Below are 18888 nucleotides of genomic sequence, written 5' to 3' on the forward strand. Positions count from 1 at the left end.
GACATTTCCAAATCCACAGCCACGGCCAACTGGTGAAGAGGAATATGTCCACTGGGATCCGGAAGTGTTGGTGTACAGGCCATGGCAGCCAGATGAACTAAAAGAGATCTCAGGAGAACTGCCAGATCCCCAAAAGACTGGAGGTGAGAAGTGGGTAATAGCAATGCAACAGCTATTAACCATGTATAATCCAACTCTGCAGGAGGTAGAAGCTGTGAGTCGGAGGTGTTTCAAACTCAGATGGGCCAATATCCGACCGGCCAACTGGTCAACATCCCCAGTAATTGGATCAGGGAGGTTCCACGACATGATGACCAGCCTGGCTGACGCTGTGCGGGCTGCTTTCCCCTTAAGAGTGTGTTGGCCTGAGATTCACAACACTAAACAAAAGGAGGGTGAGTTAGCAGCTGACTACCGCACTCGCATGGAATCCGTTTTTGCAGCTCACTCCGGCATCGATGCACAAAACGAGGCATACGATGACCTGCTGAAAACAGCTTTGATAAATGGCCTCCACCCTAGCCTCAAGGATCGTGTCATGGCTACATGTGTCGGATGGGAAACTGGGACAATAGCAAATGTCTGGACACACGTTCTGCACGCTGAGCGAAATAAGGTAGATTTGGACTCTAAGCAGTCACGAAAACTTCAAAATGCTCAACTGATGTATTACCAGCAGGGTGGGGCTCAAAATCCTGAAAAGAAATGGCAGCCTCGCCAACCCAACAACAGAGGTAGACGCAGACCGGGTCCGCACCAGAACTCCCAGAGGAAGAACAGCCAAGGACACAACAAGGTGCGGTGCTACAATTGTGAAGGCTATGGGCATTTGTCATATGATTGTCCTACAACTGAGTACAACCAGCGAGGAGGACAAAGTCCAGAGGAATCATGGCCTCACGCACCACCAAGAGGTCTCTCTGTGCTGTCCCCGGGGCTACAGATAGCGCGACCATAGGAGACAGTGGAGGCAGGTCAGAGCATTCAACACATAGACACATACACACGAGTAGATGAACTAGTTGTCACATATCAACAATATGTACACTTAACCCGAGACTCTAAAACACCCCCTACGTTGTTGATTCTGTATGTACAAGGTATTAATGTGACATTCCTTGTAGATTCGGGAGCACAGGTCTCTGTAATCCAATCCAAATTGTTCCCTGATGCACCCAAAACAAGTAAATTCCTAAAGACAATAGGAGCTTCAGGGGTTCCAGGTTTTGAACCATTGTCTGAGCCATTGACCGTATGTTTCGGAGATTATAGAGGTGAACATCAATTCCTTCTTTCTGACGTATGTCCTGTTAATTTGTTAGCACGAGACCTTATGTGTACTCTAGGCATTGATGTACATTGTGATTCTACAGGAATCAAAGTAACATGTGCCACAGCTGGTCTATATCCTGTCTGTGTTCCTGGGAGTGATTATGAATATTCTTGGGACCTTCTAAATTCTAGGGATATAGATAAACTGTTGTCCATGATACCACAGGTTACAGAGACACCTGAGCATTTGCAGTGTGTGTCACATTTCTCACCAAAAACTAAAGATTACAACTATGAAGATACTTGGAATGTGGGAGGGGATAATGATGTAATAGGTATAGATAAAATGTTTGTGGGTTTAGATTTTGCAGCTGCGTCAGTAAATCTGTCGAAACCTCAATTAACCTTGTTTTCAATACCAGGGTCTGTCCCTCACATTCCATTGACAAAAAAATCAAATGTCGCATGGACAGAAATGGGACCTTGGGTCAAAGCAGCTTTACAGGCGTCAGACTGGCAAACCAGATCAAATAATAGTCGTTATTCCCCATCAATGCAGATCACATCTTATCCTGTGAACATTAGAGTAGCAGTCGATCGAAAGATCCACACATATACAAATGAAGTTACACTTATGACTTTAACCACTGAAGAGGAAGCATTGGTTTCAACAGTACCTGACAAATTGTGGGCTAAAAGTAAATTTGATTTTGGAAACATAAAAGGTGCAATTCCTGTTACTGTTCAGCCAAAATCTGTTTTCAGACCTTGTAAAAGGCAATATCCACTTAGTCCAGAATCTGTTGAAGGCATAGATCCTGTCATTCAATCTCTAATAAAACAAGGTGCCATCGTGGAATGTCCTCACTCACCATGCAACTCCCCCATTCTGCCTGTCAAAAAACCAAATGGGGGGTGGAGACCAGTTCAGGATCTCAGAGCCATTAATGATGCTGTGCAACACCCAGCCCCAACTGTGCCAAATGTTACAACACTAATGTCACAGGTTCCATCAGAGTCTTGTTGGTTTTCAGTAATAGATTTAGCAAATGCGTATTTCAGTATCCCTGTTCACCCTGATTCACAGTTCTGGTTTGCTTTTACTTTTAATGGTAAAAGGTACACATGGACGCGGATGCCACAGGGTTTCTCCTCCAGTCCCACTTTGTTCGCAATGACTGTAGCAGAAAACCTGTCACATTGGCAACCATCATGTGGGAGTACACTTGTACAGTACGTCGACGACCTACTTGTATGTTCACCCACAAGGGAGGATTGTAAAAAAGATACAGTGTCTCTACTTTGTTTTCTGGCAGAAAATGGTCATAAGGTGTCAAAAGACAAGCTGCAGCTTGTCTCAAAATCAGTGCGGTATCTTGGCCATATAATCACTCCGGAAGGTCGTAAATTGGGTCCTGACCGCATTCAAGCAATATTGGAAGTTCCAAAACCACTTACAAAAAAACAAATGATGTCCTTTTTGGGCTTATCAGGTTATTGTCGTCCATGGATTAGGAATTTTGCGGAGATCTCCCAACCCATGTATGACATCACACATGGGGGAAAACATTTGGCCATGACTGACTTGTTGACTTGGACTACTGAGGCAGAGACAGCTTTCACTGACTTAAAACAAGCACTATCTAGCTCACCTTGTTTAGGACTTCCAGACCCGACAAAACCTTTTAATCTTTTTGTTTCGGAATGCAATGGATTTATGTCAGCAGTCCTCACTCAGTCCCATGGTGACAAACAAAGACCTATTGGGTACTATTCAAAGCGTCTCTCTACTACAGAAAGAGCAATGGTAACATGTTTAAGGGCTGTAGCGGCTGCTACAGAAGCAGTTTTAGCCACAGCAGATATTGTGGCTATGTGTCCCTTGATTGTGCATGTCCCGCATGCTGTCCATTCTTTAATCCTGCAGGCTAAAACGGCTCATTTAACTCCAGCACGACTATTGCATTGGCAGAATGTTTTACTAACTATGTCGCATGTTACTATGAAAAGATGTACTGTTCTTAACCCCGCAACTCTGCTTCCTACAGCTGAAGATGGAGAACCACATCCTTGTTTGGAGGTTGTTGACATTGTGTCAAAACCACGGGATGCATTGTTTGATACACCACTGTCTAACGCTGATTCTGTTTTCTTTGTAGATGGTTGTGCCATGAGGAATCCAGCTGATGGTTCCTCTTGTGTTTCCTTTGCTGTATGTACTGAACAAGTTATAGTTGAAAGTGCCAGACTGCCAAATAACCTGTCTGCTCAGGCAGCAGAGTTATTTGCATTAACCCGTGCTTTCATCCTAGGAGCGGAACAGAATATTACAGTATACACGGATTCACAATATGCTTTCAATGTATGCCATAACTTCCACACTTTGTGGAAAAACCGTGGTTTCTTTACATCCACAGGAAAACCGATTGCTCACAGACCACTCATCCTCAACCTTTTGTCTGCATTACTCCTGCCTGTCTCTGTAGCAGTATGCAAATGCAGAGCCCACACTGGTTCTAACGACCCAGTGTCACAGGGAAATGCAGTAGCCGATGCAGCTGCTAAGAGAGCTGCTCTTTGTCCTGCCTCCCCAATTTTGCAAATGCCCCTAACTGTCCAGGATGATCTTTTTTCCCTCAATGATGTCTCTTTGCTTCAAACAGGAGCTGATGCTGGGGAGAAAGCATTCTGGAAGAAAAAAGGGTGCACAAAACTCCCATCTGAAGTCTGGGTAGACATAAACGGTCTTCCAGTCCTTCCGAAATCTATATTCCCTTTTCTAGCTAAGTTGACCCATGGTCCTGACCATGCGTCAAAAGGAGGGATGTTAGATATTGTAAATAAACTATGGTATGCGCCAGGGTTTTCAGCATTTGCTGAAGACTTTTGTAAAAAATGTGTAATTTGTGCCACTAATAATGTTGGCAGAGGTGTGCAAATGTCTCTATCTGCACATCCGAAACCTGAAGGTCCTTTCGAACATTTGATGATGGACTTTATTGAGCTCACTCCATGCAAGGGGTACAAGTACTGCCTTGTAATTGTTGACATGTTTTCAAAATGGATTGAATGTTTCCCATGTAGGCATGCAACAGCCGTTTCAGTGGCAAAATCACTCTTGAAGGAAATAATACCACGTTGGGGTTTGCCGTCCAAATTGACTAGTGACAATGGTTCTCATTTTGTGAATAGTGTCATTCAAAGTCTAGCAGAAAGCCTTCAGATCAATCTAAAAACACACTGTGCGTATCATCCAGCTAGTGGAGGTGCGGTAGAAAGAGCTAATCAGACCCTGAAGATAAAATTAACAAAATTAATGGCTGAAACAAAGTTGCCATGGGTTGACATTCTACCCCTCGCTCTCATGTTTATGAGAGGACGCCCACATAAAACGACTGGATTATCTCCTTATGAGATTCTTACTGGGCGTCCTATGCGAATGACGAATACTCCTTATCCTCAAAACAGACTAACTCTGTTAGGGATGGATGATGACATGTTAAGATATTGTTGTGCACTTAACCATGTTCTCAAGTTTATCTTCCCTAAGGTGAAAGCAGCCCTTCCTGACCCTGCAGTAGCCGAACTACACCACATACGGCCCGGAGACTGGATAGTGGTTAAGGACCTCAGACGGAAGCATTGGCATCAACCCCGGTGGTCAGGACCATTCCAAGTGCTGCTGACAACTCCAACTGCCGTCCGGATAGCTGAGAGGGATACCTGGATCCATGCGACCCATTGTAAACCCTTTCCTGGGAATGCCTTATCCAACGGAACAACAACAACGGGAAATTAATCAAGGAAAATGCTGCAAAACCTTGCTAGCAGTTTTCTTCATTGGGATCATCACCACAGGCGTGTCAGTCCAATGGCCTGGACATCAGAAAAATGACAGCCTGCGACAAATGGACTTCAAAAGTCAGCATATAACATCAACAACCATACATACTACTGATTCACTCACATTCACCAGTCAAACTGACATCATTCACATTGATACTTTGACACCTATTCTTCCACCGAGGAATGAAGAAAGACTGAAAACATCGAGGGAGTACAAAGACACTGAGGGCAAAGGTGGCGTGGGTGTGTCACCCATGCAGGATCAAGAGATCCCAGAAGACATGGACAAAACAGTTACTGTCACAGAAGAATTAGTCAGGAAGAAAAGACAACTTTTTGAACACACTGATTGGAAACCGTGGAATTTCAACGCAAATGAATTGCTTGATAATTCTAACCAAAAAAATAGTTGGTATTCTTTCATTGGATGGATGAAAAACAAGGTGTACGGCTCAAACACTACTGTACTAATTGTTCAGAGTCCTCCAGCTAACTGGCATTCCTTGTTCCAGCTGGAGGTGAGACATTGTCCTTGTTTAGATCCTGTAATTAGTTTAGTGCAATATTACGCTGATTGTCCCCACATGGACACTACAAGTCGGAAATCGTGTAAGGCTTCTCACCATGCATGGTATACGGCGAGAAAGAAAGTCTATAGTCATACGACTTATCAGGCAAATATGTATTTATCTTGTGTAGATTGGTTTTGTGAGAACATGGTTCCACAATCTTTCCCTTCAAATTCCACTTATGCTGAACCAACTGAGATTCCTAACAAGAGCACAAATCTCTCACATTCTGTTTGTTTATGTTCAAACGGCACAGGTCAGTTCATGGGAATCTCACATTGTTCAAACCCTGTTATTAGTTTAAACACTAATCGAGTTAAGTTCGGTCCCATTAAAATAACATTTAGAAATAAAGAAACTGTGCTAGTCAATAAATATCTTCATGCTCCTGCACATAAAGGTATACCTCCTATTGGAAATTTTTATTGGCTTTGTGGTAATGAGGCATTCTTGTTTTTACCACCAAAATGGTCTGGGTGTTGTTATTTTGTTAACTTAACTATTGCTAATTTAGCAATACTCCCAATAACTCTGAATCAAAATTCAAACCCTATGCACGTCCATAAACGAGAGATGGCACAGTTTTCCACCCTCTCATCATATCATTGGCGTATTTCATTGGGAGAAAAATGGGGTATCGGATTATTGCCTTGGTATGGTGTTACATTTCTGGCTGACCATATTGACAACATTACATATTCAATGTCTGGTTTTGCTAATGAAACTATAAAAGGCTTCCAATATTTAGCGGCAAATGACAAATCCCATAGGTTAACTCTGTTAATGCACGAAATGGCTCTTGATTATATTTTGGCAAAAACTGGAGGTCTTTGTCTGACTTTAAATTTAACAGGTGACTCATGTGTTACAGTAATCCCTGATAACTCAGATAACATTACTAGTGTGATTACAGCACTGGAGAAGATCCGTCATTTGGTCCCTCTGAATCAGCAGGTTTTAGTTTCAATAGATGGTTAAACGAACAATTCCCTGGGGTGCAATGATTGTTCATGTGTGTATCCCTGTGCTAATTGTGTTTGGTATAACTTTTTGTTGTTGTACTTGTGCACTCACTTGTATGCGAGCGTTTGTGTATAGGTGGATAGGGGGAGTACTTGGAGGTGACAGAACACCATTGTATGTGAAAGTACCTTGTGAACAAAGTAAGGATTGTGAATCAAATGTGTGTCACATTTCAGAATGGGCCCCAGGTAACCCGTATAGTGAGAGTGATTCAGATGGAGAAATAATGTGAATAGAATTTTTTTGGTTTGCTTTTTGTTCTTGTTTTTTTTTTGGTGTGTTTTATTTCTTCTCTTGTGATATTCTGAGAGTGAATAGTTAAACTCATACAAATATGTTTGCAGTGGGTAGTCGTAGAAAAAGTTAGTTAACGAGACCATGTGATTTCCCAAAAAATATGTTGACACTCTGTGTCAAAAGGGAGGAAATGTGGGAAATAACCAGTCTTTCCTCTGTTTCCTGTAGTGGTTAAGATAACTATCTACAAACAGTCAAGCTGTGAATGGAGGCTGGGGAAAGTGTATGATAATGAAGGGTCAACGTAAGGGTTCCACATAATGGTATCTGTTAGTCGTCGTAAACATTAGGTAACATCTAATGGGGTCATAAACGTTATTTCTTGTGTCTGTGTTTGTTTTACTTTGATGTTTCTGTATAAATGGTAGAGCCTTCTTGAGAAACGGGAGAGAACATTTAGACCTTCTTGGTGACAGGGTCTCTCCTTTATGCATGAAGTAAAGATTTGATTCACTGAACACTGATGACTCCAAATTTCTTTCACAGGTGCACCGTTCCTGGTGGCACTGCAATACCAGGTCAATGCAAGGAGTGAAGAGAGCAAGCCCCAGTTTTCACCTCCCACTGCTCAAAAATGCATTTAATATTTAATCCCCATATAGAGGACATATCAGATATTAAACTGATAAGAACAGATACTACACTTGATCTTAGCCAAAAGGCCGAGAAGCGATGGCCCACAGGTGTCTGGGGCCAACCCAAGATCTTGGCACACAAGTCAGTTGTTGTGGTGCCATGTTTTTAAGGGCGCATAACAAAGGCTGCTGCTGCTGATCACCTCCGCCCCAAGGTTGACCTAAGTGCACCTCTGAGCCTTGACAGACAGCTGCTTGACATTTGACACACTCAAAGGGCGCAGCCTTACAGCAAAGCCCACCAAAAATAACTTAAACTCTTGAACGTCCCTCTCCACGGAAGTCTTTAGTAAAAGGCGAAAGACTTGTGCATTTTGAAGAGAAACCAGAGTCAACGTAGCCCCTGTCCTGGAGAGCAGCCGAGGAGTCTATCCGCCGGAGTCACCACAGTCTCGGTCGGCCGGCCGGCCGGCCACCTTGGGACGGCCTTCCTTCAACGTTTTTGCTTAGTCGGCCAATAAACCGCCCAGATTTGACTGCATGTTTGGAAGCGCTTTCCTACTGTCGGTTGTGCGCTGCAGTTTTCTATCAGTCGCTGAGGCTGTGGCACATTCCTCGCTCACTGGCACACCTCCAACATTTAGTGGTAGACGTGAGTGCATGAGCAAAGCAGCTCCGTGTCACACTGAGCAGTACAAACTGCCGGGCCATTTCCCACCTCATCCGGGCTTCTGAAATGGTATCACTTCAACATCAGGTCATTGCACGGAGTGAACAGAGCAAGCGCCAAAGTATTAACCCTTGGCATGATGGCCATGGATCCATCTCCAACAATCGAGTTCTTCTACAAAGAGTTGGGAAAGGGAGCGTGACATTTGCTTTGAGCTAAAAGACAACACCCACAACCATCACGTTCCCAGCAACTTGGAAAGACTGGGGATGTTGCTCCGCAAGGACGTGAGAAGTTTGGAGATGGGCACACAACGTTGAACTTCGGGCGGCTGACCTTTGCTTACAACGACATCATCGGGGGAAAGCGCGGACGCAGCACCCCACTAGCAAAAATTATGCAGTCAAGACTCCCACGTTTGGGGAATTTGCAGGGGTCAACACAGCCGGAGTGCAATGGCTGAGCCTCGCCCTGGGTGAACCGCCTGCTTGATCATGGTATCTCCCCTGCCAGGTAAGTATGAGGTGTACTCGCCAAACACCGGGTGGCTCTTGCCAGACACAGCTCTTTGGCTGATGGTGCTGGAAATGAATAATCCCAGAGGCCAATGCCTTGACTCAGTTGCTCGTTAATGCTGTGCTATGTTCAACTTCAACCTCCAGCACACATTGGAGAGGAAACACTCGACCTTTTTTACTGGCATACCTGGCTGTCGTTTCCTATAGATTCAGCAACAACTGGACATGACGGCACCAACAGCCGCTTGCCCATCTCGGTGTCGCTTCCCGATACTGGACTAGAGTGTAGCATGTGGTGGAGATAAAGGCTGAAGTGCAGTGTGTCCGAAAGGCTGACTTTTGAGCCCCGCCACGCGCAGGGGGCCTTGCCCAGTCCATAAAAGCAGTCTGTGTCCCCAACCCCCCGGCTTACGGCCATACCACCCTGAGCACGCCCGATCTCGTCTGATCTCGGAAGCTAAGCAGGGTCGGGCCGGGTTAGTACTTGGATGGGAGACCGCCTGGGAATACCAGGTGCTGTAAGCTTTTACGCTGCTGCTGCTGCTTCCTTACAAGAAACATGGGCTCGCAATTAAATTGACGCACAGGCACGGGTTGATGTCTTTCTGGTTTCAGCTTCGCTTTGCTTTTCACAGAAAAAAGAGAATGGTGCACCGTTCCTGGTGGCACTGCAATACCAGGTCAATGCAAGGAGTGAAGAGAGCAAGCCCCAGTTTTCACCTCCCACTGCTCAAAAATGCATTTAATATTTAATCCCCATATAGAGGACATATCAGATATTAAACTGATAAGAACAGATACTACACTTGATCTTAGCCAAAAGGCCGAGAAGCGATGGCCCACAGGTGTCTGGGGCCAACCCAAGATCTTGGCACACAAGTCAGTTGTTGTGGTGCCATGTTTTTAAGGGCGCATAACAAAGGCTGCTGCTGCTGATCACCTCCGCCCCAAGGTTGACCTAAGTGCACCTCTGAGCCTTGACAGACAGCTGCTTGACATTTGACACACTCAAAGGGCGCAGCCTTACAGCAAAGCCCACCAAAAATAACTTAAACTCTTGAACGTCCCTCTCCACGGAAGTCTTTAGTAAAAGGCGAAAGACTTGTGCATTTTGAAGAGAAACCAGAGTCAACGTAGCCCCTGTCCTGGAGAGCAGCCGAGGAGTCTATCCGCCGGAGTCACCACAGTCTCGGTCGGCCGGCCGGCCGGCCACCTTGGGACGGCCTTCCTTCAACGTTTTTGCTTAGTCGGCCAATAAACCGCCCAGATTTGACTGCATGTTTGGAAGCGCTTTCCTACTGTCGGTTGTGCGCTGCAGTTTTCTATCAGTCGCTGAGGCTGTGGCACATTCCTCGCTCACTGGCACACCTCCAACATTTAGTGGTAGACGTGAGTGCATGAGCAAAGCAGCTCCGTGTCACACTGAGCAGTACAAACTGCCGGGCCATTTCCCACCTCATCCGGGCTTCTGAAATGGTGAGTTGCTCCTGGCATCACTTCAACATCAGGTCACTGCACGGAGTGAACAGAGCAAGCGCCAAAGTATTAACCCTTGGCATGATGGCCATGGATCCATCTCCAACAATCGAGTTCTTCTACAAAGAGTTGGGAAAGGGAGCGTGACATTTGCTTTGAGCTAAAAGACAACACCCACAACCATCACGTTCCCAGCAACTTGGAAAGACTGGGGATGTTGCTCCGCAAGGACGTGAGAAGTTTGGAGATGGGCACACAACGTTGAACTTCGGGCGGCTGACCTTTGCTTACAACGACATCATCGGGGGAAAGCGCGGACGCAGCACCCCACTAGCAAAAATTATGCAGTCAAGACTCCCACGTTTGGGGAATTTGCAGGGGTCAACACAGCCGGAGTGCAATGGCTGAGCCTCGCCCTGGGTGAACCGCCTTCTTGATCATGGTATCTCCCCTGCCAGGTAAGTATGAGGTGTACTCGCCAAACACCGGGTGGCTCTTGCCAGACACAGCTCTTTGGCTGATGGTGCTGGAAATGAATAATCCCAGAGGCCAATGCCTTGACTCAGTTGCTCGTTAATGCTGTGCTATGTTCAACTTCAACCTCCAGCACACATTGGAGAGGAAACACTCGACCTTTTTTACTGGCATACCTGGCTGTCGTTTCCTATAGATTCAGCAACAACTGGACATGACGGCACCAACAGCCGCTTGCCCATCTCGGTGTCGCTTCCCGATACTGGACTAGAGTGTAGCATGTGGTGGAGATAAAGGCTGAAGTGCAGTGTGTCCGAAAGGCTGACTTTGAGCCCCGCCACGCGCAGGGGGCCTTGCCCAGTCCATAAAAGCAGTCTGTGTCCCCAACCCCCCGGCTTACGGCCATACCACCCTGAGCACGCCCACTAGCGAACCAGGAAGTGTATGCTACAAACATTTCGAGCACACGGCTCCTTTCCTCAGCCTGTATTCTTCCCCTTTTTCTCCTCCTTTCTGCACTTCTTTTCCCTTTTCTCATCGTGTGCTACTTCAGTTTACTGGTTTTGTTCATTTTAAGGACTGGTTTCCCCCCCCCCCGACAGTGTTTTCCACACTGTGCGGGGGCGCCTTTTGTTGAACTTTTTTTTTCTCATCATGGATGGACCTCAGAACAACGACCTCACCAAGCAAAGAATCATGGCAAAGGAGATAAAGAACACGGAGAATGGAGACAGAGAAAAGAATGATGGAACCCAAAGGAAGTATGAGAAGGAGCTGACTTTACAAATAGAATTGACGGGAACAGAAAAAGTCCCAATAATGGAATTATTGAAATGTGTGCGTGGACTGTGTGGAGGTTTGATTGCCTGCCGCTGTATTGGAACGGACAAATATGAAATAACAATGACAAACACTGTTGGGAAAAGCAGATTGCTGGATGGATTCAAAATCGGCACAACCATAGTTATGGCAAAAGAGCTAAACAATGATGAACTGGTGGTCTCTTTTCTCACTCTGCCCGCGTACATCTCAGACCAGGAAATAATTGACAAGCTGCATGGCTGGGGAGTCTCTGCAATCTCTTAAATCAAGAGAAGAATGTGGCCTGGCACAAACATCGCAGATGGGACAAGGTATGTGAAAGTCAAATTTAATCAGACAGTACAATCCCTGCCTTACTCTGCTAGATTTAATACTGCCACTGGTCCCGAATACTTCAGAGTGTTACATGATCGGCAAGTGAAAGTGTGTCGAATGTGCCTACAGCCTGGACACATTCTTAGAGAGTGTCCTGAGTTTTGTTGCCATAAATGTGGAGTCCAGGGGCACTATGCAAGAGAGTGCCATAAAGCTGTGAAAAGGTGTGAGCTGTGCCACAACAACATGGAAAATTGCATTTGCAATGAAAGTGAACCGGAGAGCATAGCAGAGTCAGAGTTGGAGAGGGAGCAGACAGAGGGAAGCACTGAGGACAGTGCAGGAGAGGAGGAGGCAGAGATAGCGCCTGCGGAGGTACGCACAGAGTGTGGTGTAGAGAAAGGGCCCCCTGCCCAGCCGCCCCGAGCGGAAAAAATAACCACTAATGTGGAAACCTCTGGAGAAAGCCTTCCGGAAGCGCAGAATGACGAGGCTCAACCAGACAATGAAAAAAAAGTGGCTGGAGCTGAAAAGCTCCAAGCCAGAGGCACGAGAAGCACCCCAACCGCAGAATCTGCGCCACTCAGTCCTCCCCACTCTGAAAAAGAGCCAACAGTTTCTCCCTCACCAAGTGCTGACTCTGATTCGGAGATGGACCTCTCGGTAGTGTCCCTGGCAAGAAAACGAAAAATACAGACAAGTCCGGTAAAACAAATAAGAAAAAGCAAAATAGAAAAAAATGAGTGTGATGTTTAATGCCACAATAATACAGCTCACCCTTCTCATGGCCCTGCTTCTCTCACTGAATGCCCGTGGGCTCTGCAGCAGAGAAAAACTACACAAAGTCATCAATACTACCAAATGTGACATCTTGCTGCTACAAGAAACAAAATGGTCCTCATCTCCTGTGAGCATGATAGGAGGGTTATGGGAAGGGAATGTATATTTCGCAAATGCAGATCGAGCAATGTGTGGGGTGGCAACGCTGATTAAAAACAATGTCTTTGATAAGGTAATAGAAATATATAAATGCTCACGAGGTAGATTATTGATAGTTGATTCATGGAAAAAAAATGTTTATATTAGAATTATCAATATATATGCTCCTAACACTGAGGGTGAAAGAAAAGTGTTTTTCAAAGAGCTAAATAAGTGGGTAAACAACAACTCCATCATCACTGGAGACTTCAATGTTCCCCTCACCAAATTTGACATATCTAGCAACAATCTCTTTAAAGATGATGTGAGCAGGCGATCCTTATTCGAAATCATAAAAGAATACGACCTGGTTGACTTATGGCGAATTATGCATCCAAATAAAACTCAGTTCTCCAGACATCAGGTGGTACAAAATACTCTCAAACAATCCCGTATTGATTATGCCTTAGTGGCAAGCTCCATTGTACACAATGTGAACTCAATAGAATATGTCCTCAACACATGGAGTGATCACTCCCTCATAAAATTGTCATTATTTCCATCAGTAGCACAAACAAATGGTGGGGTATGGTGTTTTAACAATAGCTTACTAAAAGATCAACAGTTCATTGACAAAGTTAACCGTCTTCTTCACAATGTGGCAAATGAAATGGAGTGGGTCGAAGACATATTTAATTGGTGGGAAAGAGTGAAAGAACGAATCAAAAGAGTATGTATAAATTATAGTAAACATAAGAGCTGGCTGGAGAAAAAAAATGAAAAAGAGCTAAGAGTAAAATTAGAACACGAACTCCAAAAGATAGCCAATGAACCTAACGGAGATCTGACAAATTATATTTATTTGAGAGACAAGTTAGCGCTCTCCAAAAAGAAGGAATGCATGGGGGCAATAATTAGAAGCAGAGTGCAAAATTTTGTGGAGGGGGAAAAATGTTCAGCTTTTTTCCTCGGCTTAGAAAAGCAAAAACAAAATAAAGCATTCATAAAAGAACTGAAAGACAGCAAGGGCAACATAATTATACAAACTGATGAAATAATATCCAGAATACAAGATTTCTTCCAGCAGCTATATACAAATCAAAATATAAATCAAAATACAATTACAAGTGTGGTGAAGGTCATTCAGAACCAAATCTCAACGGAGGACAGAATATGGTGTGATCAGCTTATCAGCATGGCAGAGATTGAAGCAGCCATCAAGGGCTTACAAAAAAACAAGAGTCCAGGCGTAGATGGTTTAACAACTGAATTTTATCTATTTTTCAAAGAAAGTTTAACACCAATTTTATTTCGAATTTTTGAGGAAGTTGAGAAGAAAGGTGAAGCTCCTGAGACCCTTACACTTGGTTTAATTACTTTGGCATACAAAAACCGAGGAGACAGAACGATCATTAACAACTACAGACCCATAAGCCTTCTGAATACTGATTACAAAATTTTCGCAAAGGTTCTAGCAAACAGACTCAAAGAAATTATCCCAAACATAGTACATCAGTCACAGGCATATAGCATTCCCGGACGAGATATTTCAGATTCCATTTTATCCATAAAAGAAACCATCTATCAGATGTCACAAACTGGTGGCATCTATCTAGGAGTAGATTTTGAAAAGGCGTTCGATCGAGTTGAACACAACTTTTTATGGGCTGTTTTAAAACAATTCGGTTTTGGTCACAATTTCATTAAAAGAATTCAATCTCTTTACAACAATGCACACAGTCGCATAAAAGTGAATGGTCTCCAAACCCCAAAAATAGCAATCCAAAGATCAATTAGACAGGGATGTCCCCTCTCCTCTCTGCTCTACAGCCTGGTGGCCGAGCCCCTAGCTCTATTAATAAATCAGAACATTAACATTCAGGGCATACTGGCAGATAATGGCACTTCCTGCAAAATGATTGCCTATGCCGATGACACAAATATCATGGTCAAAGATGGAAAAAGTCTACAACTAGCTTTGAATCTTGTACATATCTACTGCTCAGCCTCCGGTGCCAAAATCAATGAAAACAAATCAACTATAATGTACTGTGGCAATGGGGCAAGGTCACCAGGCAGACAGGCGTTCATAGAGGAAAAGGCCAGTGTAAGGGTCTTAGGAGTGCATATTGGCCAGGATCAAAAGGCCGCCAGAGATAACACCTGGAAAGAGGTGCTAAATAAAATGAACAACACCTTGGGGTTGTGGAAAATGCGGAAGCTGACCCTGAAGGGTAAGGTGGTCATGCTCAACTCCCTGATACTCTCCAAAGTGAATCATGTGCTACAAGTCTATGATCTCCCAAAACAAACTCATGCAGAAATAAATCAAATGATATCCACTTTTCTGTGGGGAAGCCGCCGCAACATGATAAAACACAGAACAACAATTGATACATACACAAACGGTGGGCTTAGGCTAATAGACATAAACACAAAAAAACACTCATTCAGAATCAAAATCATCAAAAAGCTGTTGGACGATAAAACTGACCTTTTTTGGAAACATCAACTGCTTGACACCATTAAAACATGTGGAAACAGTGGCATTTACAATCTCTGTCAGATCCCACTAAAATCACAAGCTACACACATCTCACAGTTCACACAAGAGATCTTTGAGGCATGGGAGTTGGCCAGACCCCACCTGGTAACTATAGTACAAAACAAACACCAGCTGCTGCAGCTCCCCGTTTTCCACAACCCAGACATCACATATCTGGGCAGGCCCATCTCGGGCGGGTCAATGCCGCAAGCAGGTTTATACACATTGGGAGACTTCACAAACAATCAAGGCGAAATAGTAGTGGAAGAAATCTTGAATCGGCTCAGAGCCAAAAACATTTATTGCAAACGGTTTGCTGAATTCACATGTCAGAAAATTGAAACTGGGATTGCTGACCATCTAAAACAGGCTTTTTACAAGACCAGTGGTAGTAGGCAGAATGATACCCTTGATTTTCGTCAAAGTGCTCAGCCTGATGCGAAAAGCATTAATCAACTAACCTCCAAGTATTGGTACAACACCTTGCTGGCAAACATAGTACAAAAACCGACATCTGAAACTCATTGGAAAGAACACTTCCCGTCGATTAATGTTTCCACCATGTGGAAAAACATAAATAGCCCCTATGCTCATCCCTTCGCCAACAACACCGATTTCAAAATCAGACATAGACGAATTTTCTCGGGTATCATCCTGCACCAAATGAACAGTGCTATCTATGAGAGGGTTTGTACTGTCTGTAATAAAAATGACGAAACACTTGAACACATCTTTCTCACCTGTCCCATCTGCGAGGTCTTCATCACCCGGGTCAAGAACCTCCTCACCGACCACTGCAAGCTCAGCAGCAAAGACATTACAGACTGGGAATGGACTTGGCTCTTTGGATACTCACACAAGAAAGAAGGTATAAACACAACCCTGATTAACATTCTACTATCCATAGCCCGACACACCATCTTCATTGCCAGGAACTACGCACTCTATGAGGATGTACAAATAAACAGATGGCTCTTCTTCACAAGCATGGTCAAAAGTCATCTCAGACTGCTCAAGGATGCCTACAAGGCAACATTCCAGGAAACTTTTCTCACCAACAACTCCTTATACGACCTCGATCAGAGGGAAGAACTGATGTTTCATTTCTAAATGTTCTGGGGAGTACATTGCCACGTTTTCATCTCTCAAGGATATCGTTGATGTTTTTGCTGTAAACCCTGTTTCTTTAAATCTTATTGAGTATAATGTCCCATTGGCTAGGGTTTTATCTATTTATGTTTTTTTTCTTTCTTTGTTATTGCTTCGTCAACATTTTGATTCTCCTTGAATATGTCTTTTGTTTCATCATTGAATCATGGTTTAAACGTGTTTTGTGGTTTCTTGTGAATAAGTGTGTTCATTTTTGTTAATGAAAGTATTTTTGATAATAAAAAACAAAAAAAAAAAGCACGCCCGATCTCGTCTGATCTCGGAAGCCAAGCAGGGTCGGGCCTGGTTAGTACTTGGATGGGAGACCGCCTGGGAATACCAGGTGCTGTAAGCTTTTACGCTGCTGCTGCTTCCTTACAAGAAACATGGGCTCGCAATTAAATTGACGCACAGGCACGGGTTGATGTCTTTCTGGTTTCAGCTTCGCTTTGCTTTTCACAGAAAAAAGAGAATGGTGCACCGTTCCTGGTGGCACTGCAATACCAGGTCAATGCAAGGAGTGAAGAGAGCAAGCCCCAGTTTTCACCTCCCACTGCTCAAAAATGCATTTAATATTTAATCCCCATATAGAGGACATATCAGATATTAAACTGATAAGAACAGATACTACACTTGATCTTAGCCAAAAGGCCGAGAAGCGATGGCCCACAGGTGTCTGGGGCCAACCCAAGATCTTGGCACACAAGTCAGTTGTTGTGGTGCCATGTTTTTAAGGGCGCATAACAAAGGCTGCTGCTGCTGATCACCTCCGCCCCAAGGTTGACCTAAGTGCACCTCTGAGCCTTGACAGACAGCTGCTTGACATTTGACACACTCAAAGGGCGCAGCCTTACAGCAAAGCCCACCAAAAATAACTTAAACTCTTGAACGTCCCTCTCCACGGAAGTCTTTAGTAAAAGGCGAAAGACTTGTGCATTTTGAAGAGAAACCAGAGTCAACGTAGCCCCTGTCCTGGAGAGCAGCCGAGGAGTCTATCCGCCGGAGTCACCACAGTCTCGGTCGGCCGGCCGGCCGGCCACCTTGGGACGGCCTTCCTTCAACGTTTTTGCTTAGTCGGCCAATAAACCGCCCAGATTTGACTGCATGTTTGGAAGCGCTTTCCTACTGTCGGTTGTGCGCTGCAGTTTTCTATCAGTCGCTGAGGCTGTGGCACATTCCTCGCTCACTGGCACACCTCCAACATTTAGTGGTAGACGTGAGTGCATGAGCAAAGCAGCTCCGTGTCACACTGAGCAGTACAAACTGCCGGGCCATTTCCCACCTCATCCGGGCTTCTGAAATGGTGAGTTGCTCCTGGCATCACTTCAACATCAGGTCACTGCACGGAGTGAACAGAGCAAGCGCCAAAGTATTAACCCTTGGCATGATGGCCATGGATCCATCTCCAACAATCGAGTTCTTCTACAAAGAGTTGGGAAAGGGAGCGTGACATTTGCTTTGAGCTGAAAGACAACACCCACAACCATCACGTTCCCAGCAACTTGGAAAGACTGGGGATGTTGCTCCGCAAGGACGTGAGAAGTTTGGAGATGGGCACACAACGTTGAACTTCGGGCGGCTGACCTTTGCTTACAACGACATCATCGGGGGAAAGCGCGGACGCAGCACCCCACTAGCAAAAATTATGCAGTCAAGACTCCCACGTTTGGGGAATTTGCAGGGGTCAACACAGCCGGAGTGCAATGGCTGAGCCTCGCCCTGGGTGAACCGCCTTCTTGATCATGGTATCTCCCCTGCCAGGTAAGTATGAGGTGTACTCGCCAAACACCGGGTGGCTCTTGCCAGACACAGCTCTTGGCTGATGGTGCTGGAAATGAATAATCCCAGAGGCCAATGCCTTGACTCAGTTGCTCGTTAATGCTGTGCTATGTTCAACTTCAACCTCCAGCACACATTGGAGAGGAAACACTCGACCTTTTTTACTGGTATACCTGGCTGTCGTTTCCTATAGATTCAGCAACAACTGGACATGACGGCACCAACAGCCGCTTGCCCATCTCGGTGTCGCTTCCCGGCGGCCGCTAGGGAGTAGTATGTGGTGGAGATAAAGGCCAGCGCAGTGTGTGTCCGAAGGTTTCGACTTTTGAGCCCCTCCACGCGCAGGGGGCCTTGCCCAGTCCATAAAAGCAGTCTGTGTCCCCAACCCCCCGGCTTACGGCCATACCACCCTGAGCACGCCTGATCTCGGAAGCCAAGCAGGGTCGGGCCTGGTTAGTACTTGGATGGGAGACCGCCTGGGAATACCAGGTGCTGTAAGCTTTTACACCGCTGCACGCTTTTACACTGCTGCTTCCTTACAAGAAACATGCCCCTCCACGAGCAGGGGCCTTGCCTAGTCCATAAAGGCACTCTCTGTCGCCAGCCCCTCGGCTTACGGCCATACCACCCTGAGCACGCC

At 45.1% G+C, this 18888-nt stretch overlaps 10 non-coding genes and 1 pseudogene across 10 annotated transcripts; 2 read left to right on the forward strand and 9 right to left on the reverse strand.

The window, feature by feature from the left end:
• Nucleotides 1–7488: 7488 nt before the first annotated feature.
• Nucleotides 7489–7681, reverse strand: LOC122763275. Its single transcript, XR_006358988.1, has one exon. It is a non-coding gene; the product is annotated as a U2 spliceosomal RNA (small nuclear RNA).
• A 182-nt stretch (nucleotides 7682–7863) lies between these two features.
• On the reverse strand, nucleotides 7864–7976 carry LOC122763276. The gene has a single exon (XR_006358989.1). It is a non-coding gene; the product is annotated as a U5 spliceosomal RNA (small nuclear RNA).
• A 633-nt stretch (nucleotides 7977–8609) lies between these two features.
• On the reverse strand, nucleotides 8610–8773 carry LOC122763272. The gene has a single exon (XR_006358985.1). It is a non-coding gene; the product is annotated as a U1 spliceosomal RNA (small nuclear RNA).
• Nucleotides 8774–9176: 403 nt separating this feature from the next.
• LOC122763271 lies at nucleotides 9177–9295 on the forward strand. Its single transcript, XR_006358984.1, has one exon. It is a non-coding gene; the product is annotated as a 5S ribosomal RNA (ribosomal RNA).
• A 118-nt stretch (nucleotides 9296–9413) lies between these two features.
• Nucleotides 9414–9606, reverse strand: LOC122763273. The gene has a single exon (XR_006358986.1). It is a non-coding gene; the product is annotated as a U2 spliceosomal RNA (small nuclear RNA).
• A 182-nt stretch (nucleotides 9607–9788) lies between these two features.
• On the reverse strand, nucleotides 9789–9901 carry LOC122763277. The gene has a single exon (XR_006358990.1). It is a non-coding gene; the product is annotated as a U5 spliceosomal RNA (small nuclear RNA).
• A 647-nt stretch (nucleotides 9902–10548) lies between these two features.
• Nucleotides 10549–10712, reverse strand: LOC122763281. The gene has a single exon (XR_006358992.1). It is a non-coding gene; the product is annotated as a U1 spliceosomal RNA (small nuclear RNA).
• Nucleotides 10713–16939: 6227 nt separating this feature from the next.
• On the reverse strand, nucleotides 16940–17132 carry LOC122763274. The gene has a single exon (XR_006358987.1). It is a non-coding gene; the product is annotated as a U2 spliceosomal RNA (small nuclear RNA).
• A 182-nt stretch (nucleotides 17133–17314) lies between these two features.
• Nucleotides 17315–17427, reverse strand: LOC122763278. The gene has a single exon (XR_006358991.1). It is a non-coding gene; the product is annotated as a U5 spliceosomal RNA (small nuclear RNA).
• A 647-nt stretch (nucleotides 17428–18074) lies between these two features.
• Nucleotides 18075–18238, reverse strand: LOC122763282. The gene has a single exon (XR_006358993.1). It is a non-coding gene; the product is annotated as a U1 spliceosomal RNA (small nuclear RNA).
• A 402-nt stretch (nucleotides 18239–18640) lies between these two features.
• On the forward strand, nucleotides 18641–18749 carry LOC122763279 (annotated as a pseudogene).
• The last annotated feature ends 139 nt before the right edge of the window (nucleotides 18750–18888 follow it).

Source organism: Solea senegalensis, unplaced genomic scaffold, assembly GCF_019176455.1.
Source record: "Solea senegalensis isolate Sse05_10M unplaced genomic scaffold, IFAPA_SoseM_1 scf7180000016666, whole genome shotgun sequence".
In the NCBI taxonomy this organism is placed as follows: domain Eukaryota; kingdom Metazoa; phylum Chordata; class Actinopteri; order Pleuronectiformes; family Soleidae; genus Solea; species Solea senegalensis.